The sequence below is a fragment of the Podarcis bocagei genome (genome assembly GCF_964188305.1).
Source record: "Podarcis bocagei genome assembly, contig: HAP1_SCAFFOLD_248, whole genome shotgun sequence".
NCBI lineage: Eukaryota > Metazoa > Chordata > Lepidosauria > Squamata > Lacertidae > Podarcis > Podarcis bocagei.
The window spans coordinates 78,573-85,609 of NW_027670200.1; positions in this window are offsets into that span (position 1 = coordinate 78,573).

A 7,037-nucleotide genomic window follows, 5' to 3' on the forward strand; every position below is an offset into this window, starting at 1 on the left:
TGCAGTTCAGGAGAGGCTGAAGGGTTACTGGGCCCAGGGGGAGACTCACCTGTAGGCACTGAGTCCTCAACCACCTCTGGAGCCAGAGTGGATTCACCTGGTGCCTGCTCCTGAGGATCCGGCACAGGTGCAGGCGCTTCAGAATCAAGGCCCTGCCCCAGTTCAGCCGGCCCTGGAGGCGGGGACTCCTGTGCAGGCTGGGATTCCTCCGGTTCACCCTCTGAATCGGATTCCCAGGCCATCACATGGAGGTTCTGCTTAGCTTGGGTAGCTAAGAGACCCAGGCTTCCCCAACCCCTGTGCTCTTCAGTCGCTTTGGGCCACAACTCCCACCAGCCCCAGCCAGCACAGCTCTGGTGAAGATGGGAGTTGTTGTAGTCCAAAGGACCCTAGGATGGGAAAGGATGTTGGAGACTCTCCCACACGGTGGGCTGATTTTGGCGTGGCGGGACTCACGTGTCATGAAACCTGAAGTCTCCATCGCAGCCGAAAGGTTGCAGCTTGTGCTGGAAACATGTGAGAGGCTGCGGGGGCTGGTGGTTGTGGCTGGATCCATCAGGCCAAGCAGCTCAAGACTGCAAGATGTCAAGGACCTAAAACTCCCCAGATGAACCTACCCAGACCTTGTGATCCCCTCTTCCTGTGCCTCCTCCACGAGAAGTCCAGAGGGTGGCAAGACAAGAAGGGGTCTTTTCTGTGGTGGCCCCCCATTAGTGGGATCCTCTCCCCAGGGAGGCTTGCCTGGTGCCTTCATTATATACCATTAGATGCCAGGCCAAAATGATCCTCTTCAGTCAGGCCATTGGCGGATTAACACCCTACGCCCTTTCAGCTGTGTTTGTGAGAGGAAGAAGGAGTTATTGGTTTGGTTTGTTCTTGTTTTTATTATTTATTTTGTGCTTTTTATCTTGTATTTTTGTGTTGTGAACTGACCTGAGATCTATGGGTGAAGGGCAGTATACAATTTTTTTTAATGGATAAATAAATGTAATATTCTTAATTCTTTCATTCGATTCAGGACCACTGTGCAAGCTGTGAAAAACCTTATTGGATGTGGCGGCTACGTCAAAGAATACAACATTTTGGAGGTGCAAAGGTGCTGGGACATGCTGTCAAACCCAGAAAGCTTTTTCGATGGCATTCGTCTTCTGACCAGGTAAGACAGTGAAAAGGACTGGCAGGTGAGGCACGAAAGGCAGCCACCAAGGCCTGCTTTCTGGGAAATGGGGATAAACATTGTTTATTTCAGAAAATGTATATGCTGTTTTATTGTAATAAAACAAACAAACTTCAAAGCAGTTAAAAAGAAAAGATAAGAAAATATCGATTAGAAAAGCTGACAACAGTAATTTGAGACTTTTGAAAAGTTAAAATAACAATACACTAAAACCGGATTAACATTTGCACCAGCTTTCTAAACATCTGGGTAGGCTTGTCTAAACAAGAACGTTCTTAGCAGGTGCCCAAAGGGGAACAGTGAAGGCGCCTGTTTGATATCAATAGGCAGGGAGTTCCGAAGTTTAGGTGCTGACACACTAAATGCAGAGCAGGCATTCTGTGGTGCCTGAAAGTGCCAATTCCACCAATCGAAGAGGTCGAGTGGGTGCATATGGGGTAATGGAGTAATGAACCTTCCCATTCCCCACTGAAAACTCTGCTGGCTTTGGAGATTTATTTGCAAGATACTGCACTGCACTCTCAAGCATCCTTCCTTGACAGAGAGAGCTAGATAGGACTTGGGATACGACTTGGGTGAAACTGGAGAGGAGCAGAAGGTAGTGACTGGGGCAACCCGATCAGGTGGGCGGGGTGCAAGTAATGAATTTTTTATTATTATTATTATTATTATTATTATTATTATTATTATTATTCAGGAATACTTAGCGGTTCTTCCTGCCAGCTTCAGCTTGTGCATCCTTTGCGTCTGATTTTGTGTTTCAGGACCTTGTTCAGCTATTCCAAAGCACACCTCAGAATGACTTTCAAACAGGCCAATGCCTACTTGCGCCGCCCTGACGTAAAGGAGAGGACGGTCGGGATGGCCTTCTTCACCGAGGTGAGAGTCGGAAACGGGGAATGCCTGCAGGCGCTCCTGCTTCGCAACAACCGCACCCAGGCAGGCAAGGAAAGCAGAGGGTGTAAGGAGGTCTCCTGCGCCACCATTGATGGCTGGCAGGCCTGCACTCTGCCTAGGGCAGCAATTTCTACAGGCCTTAGTTAATGCACACTGCTCTCAGCTCTTATCTAACTCCTTGCGCTTTGCTCCCCCTTTCTTCCCGCCCGGGGGGCCCTGCCCTCTGCCTACCCCTCAGAGCCGAAAAGGATATATCAAGAACTCTGGCCAAAAGTTTCAATATAAGGAAATGAAAAACGTGTATATTTGAAACTACACTGTATATTTGAAACTACATTATTTCTGTACTTAAACGTTGTATCCAAACTTACCATTACTTTAAAACTATCGTACTTACACGTTGTGTTTAAATTTACTACTAGCTTCAAACTGTTATTCTTAGCAGAATATACACGTTTTTCACTTCAACTCTTGAGTAGGAATTATTCCTTATATTGAAACTTTTGGCCAGAGTTCTTGATATATCCTTTTCAGTGTAGTTTCAACAAGTACCCCTCAGAGCCAGCATGGCACACAGGGCTGGGCTTTAGTGGCCGCAGCCTCTTCCCGTCCTCACCTGCTTTCCAGCAGCCTCTACAAAAGCCTTTCTCAACCTGTGGGTCCCCAGATGTCACTGGACTACAACTCCCATCATCCCTAGCTAGCAAGGCCAGAGCTCAGGGATGATGGGAGTTGTAGTCCAACAACATCTGGGGGCCCACAGTTGAGAACCGCTGCTCTACCAGCTGCCCAAGGGAGGAGGCCAGCAGCAGTGGCCACAGAGATGCCATGGAGGGGCAACGAGAGGCTCCCTCACAGCCGCCACTGTCATTGGGCACAAGCTCTGGCTCATTCTCCTCCCCGAGCTCGGTGGCGGCAGCTCTGGCAGGGAAAACAGGGACATTCCGGGATCAAATCAGAAGCCGGTTGGCTTTCGTAATTCCGGGGCTGTCCCTGGAAAATCAGGACACTTGGAGGGTATGGGGTACCGGACTTCGGTTTCCGCGGCACAGATTTCCTCCTGCCCTGCCTACTTTCTTTGGCCTTGCACACATCAAGTGTTTTCTTTTCCAGCTCCTTTTCCACAAACAGATAGGGTTGTTCTTTGAGAAGCTAGACATTCTGGAGGTCCTGAGGGAGTGGATGGGCCAAGCCAGCCCCCTCATGCAGTTCTTCAGCATCCAAGGACTGGGCTACATGATGAAGCACCAGCTGGAGGTAAGAGATTGGTGGCGGGGGGCACATTAGGAAGCGGCGTACAGATTAACCCCACAACGCTTTGAGGGAGCCATATCAGCCTTTCAAGGAGGCTGTTAAAATGAGATTCCTTTGTTCTGCTGCAGCCTTATTCTCAGGTGCAGATCAGCACAGGAAGGAAGCTGCCTTAAAGAGAGTCAGGCCAATGGTCTGGATACCTCAGGGTTGCCCACACGGACCGGCAGCAGCTCCCCAAGGTTTCTAGAGTCCCTCCCAACCCTGCGTGGAGATGCCAGGACTTGAACCCAGGACTTTCTGCATGCAAAGCAGACGCTCCCGCTCTGGCCCCTTCCCCTACTGGAGGCCCCCACCCTGCACAAGGACTCAGGAGAGAGCACCCGCTTGGGTTGTTTACTTTTGTGTAATGCTTACGCTGTGGCTTTTTGGGTGCAAACTGCATCTGCATGCGCTGACTTCTCTGCCGTGACCGTGTTCCCTCACCTGCTTCCTTGCTTCCTTCAGGAAGAGGCCTTGGAGCTCTTCATCTCGCCCCTGATCAACTGCGCTTACAATCCGGACAAGAGTGTTGCCAAAGAGTCCATCAAGTGCCTGCAACTCATGTCCCACCACTTGGAGGGGGAGGAGGAATACAGCTTGGCCGGCTGCAGCCTTTACCCTCAACTCTTGAAACACTTCAATGATGTAAGTCAACAAGCCTACTCGAAATGGGCTTCATCCATGCCCTGGTGCTTCCCAAACATTGGGGGGCCGGCTGCCCCTTTGGTTCCATAGCCTCATCCCCAGTGCCCCCTACACTATGAAGAGAATCACAGTGGTACCTTGGTTCTCAAACTTAATCTGTTCCAGAAGTCCGTTCCAAAACTAAAGCGTTTCAAAACCAAGGTGCGCTTTCCCATAGAAAGTAATGCAAAATGGATTAATCCATTCCAGACTTTTAAAAACAACCCCTAAAACAGCAAGTTAACATGAATTTTACTCTCTAACGAGACCACTGATCCATAAAATGAAAGCAATAATCAATGTACCATACTATAAAATTAATAAGACAGCATTGTAGATGATTAAAATTTAAATAATTTTTTTTCTTACCTGCACTGATGATAGTCATTGTTTGGATGGGGGACTTTTATCCATTTCCACAGTCACACAATCAATCTATCAGTAGCTAAACTGGGTTCCAAACAGTCACAAAAACTAACCAAAAAAGCCTCAAAAAGAAAAATGCAAAATAAATAGTAAAAACAAAAGCGCCAAATACAGTGGTACCTTGGTTCTCGAACTTTAATCCATTCTGGAAGTCCATTTGACTTCTGAAATGTTCGAAAACCATGGCGTGGCTTCTGATTGGAGCAAGCGCCCTGAAAAAAATAGCCGACAGCTGCATCGGACGTTCGGCTTCCGAAAAACGTTCAAAAACTGGACACTTATACTTCCAAGTTTTTGGCGTTTGAGAACCAAGGCATTTGAGAACCAAGGCATTTGAGAACCAAGGCATTTGAGAACCAAGGCATTTGAGAACCAAGTTACGACTGTATTCAGAATAGAGGTTTGCACGATCCACTAAGGAAGATGATAACACAAAATCGAAATTCCTTTTTACCTTCCTTCCTTCCTTCCTTCCTTCCTTCCTTCCTTCCTTCCTTCCTTCCTTCCTTCTTCTCTCTTTTCCTTTTGTTTTCCTTGGTGTCCTCTGCTCAGGGCCATTGATTATTGGGTTCTTTGGGCATGGTCAACGGGGGAGGGGGGCAACTGCCCCTTCAATCAAGCAAATAAAGAAAAATACTTAATTAACTGACCAATCGCATTACAGATAGCTTGGTTCTTCTGCCACACCCCCCCAACATTAATACTGCTTCACCAACATAAATCCTGACTACGCCCATGTTGGGCTCCAAGGAAGGTGATGGCTTGTTGGTGAAGGACGCTGAGTGAGAGACAGGGAAGGGAAGAGGCTGGGAGGGTTGACCCCTTTCCTGGTGAGACAAGGGTTAAGAGCTGCCCTTGAGAGAAGACTCTGCATTTCTGTTTGCCTTTCTGTTTTTATTTAGATCAGTTTCTTTCCTTATATTATGGAAAAGCCTTAATAAAGACTTATGGGGAAAAATAAAGAAGATAATAACACAGTGAAATTCAGAACACCAACTGTGCCAGCTTGCCCCCACGATTGAGGGGGCTGGCACTGTGCAACATGCGCATGTCATGCACACACGCCATGTGCCACACACACACCGCATTTATACCTCAAGCCCCCCTCTGTCAGCCCCGCACAAGTGATCCCACTGGCCTAATCTGCGAGACTTCTTGCTTCACCAGCTCTTCAGGTGACTCTGTCTGCCAGCAGGTGATGCTGGCAGAACTTTAGATGCACTAGAATGAACTCAGTCCGTTAAGCTCCTTAACAGTGGTGGGCAAAGGCCCCCGGGGTTGGTCCCCTGTTGCGTGGGCCCAGCCCACACCCTCAAACAACCAGACCCATAGTGAACGAGAAGTGTTTGCTCAGCTAAACTCCCTGAAACCTGTGAGACGGGTTTGCCCTGCACAGCACTTGGGACTGACTGGTGTTCTCCTCCTCTCTCTCCTCAGGAGGACAATGAGCTCAGCCTTTGCTCCATCACTCTTTTCGGGACGCTGTTGAGGGGTGTGCAGGAAGAGCACAGAAACAAGGTGGAGGACATTGTCATCAGGAGCCTCGTCCCCCTGATAATCCAGCTGACCGACCCTGTGAGCGGAGAGGTAGGTTGAGGCTTGAAGGGCCAGTCTGGGCATCGCCTGGCCCCTTTGGCAAACTCCTTCTCCCTGGCTACTGTCACACGCAGCTGGAACGCAGAGCAATGTTTCTCTGCCTGTGGAAGCCCCTTACGATACCAATGCTGGGTGGTCCTTGAAGCATCTGTTGCAGCTGAGGAACTCTCCCCTTTCCTGGGAATTTCCACACAAGGAGCGTGGCTCTGCGTGTTGCAGCAGGGCTTGGAGAATCATCCCATGCTGCCCCACAGATCAAGTAATGCGTAGACTGGTCTTGAATGGGCCTCGATTGTGCTTGGGGTCTGAGTCACCACCACACCTGAGGTCAAAAAGGGATTTTTCTGTCCAGGTCAGAAAAGTTAGAGATCTTGGGGTCTTTCTTCACCCCTTTCCCCTTGCTCAAGTCACTTGTTCTGCAGATACCATGCTGTGGTTGGGATTGCTCTGCAAAAGGTTGGAACCGTCAGAGTCATCGAACCACAGAATCAGAGTTGGAAGGGACCCCAAGTGTCATCCAGTCCACCCCCTGCAGTGCAGGAATCTCAACTCAAGCATCCTTGACAGATGGTCCTCCAACCTCTGCTTAAAAACCTCCAGTGAAGGAGAGGCCACCGCCTTCCAAGGATGCTGGTTCTGGAAGTCTTCTGATCCAGGCTGGTTAGCTTTAAGGAGTGGAAGCCCTGCAGGGTTGGTTTCAAAACCTGGTCATTAGACACCATCTGAAACACCCAGGTTTGAGTTCCTGGGATTGGAAGCTAAGCCTTGACACCTCTGCTGTCACTGTGATCAGCTGACTAGGCTGGCTTGGTGGAGGTTCATGTAGCAGCCAGTAACCAGAGGGAGGGTCTTTTTCAGGGTGGCTCCTCTCTATGGAATCACTTCCCTTCTGAGCGCAAGTGAGCCCCTACATTAGTGGCGTTTTGATGCTTGTTAAAAACCTAGGTGAGCTCTCAGGGTTTAA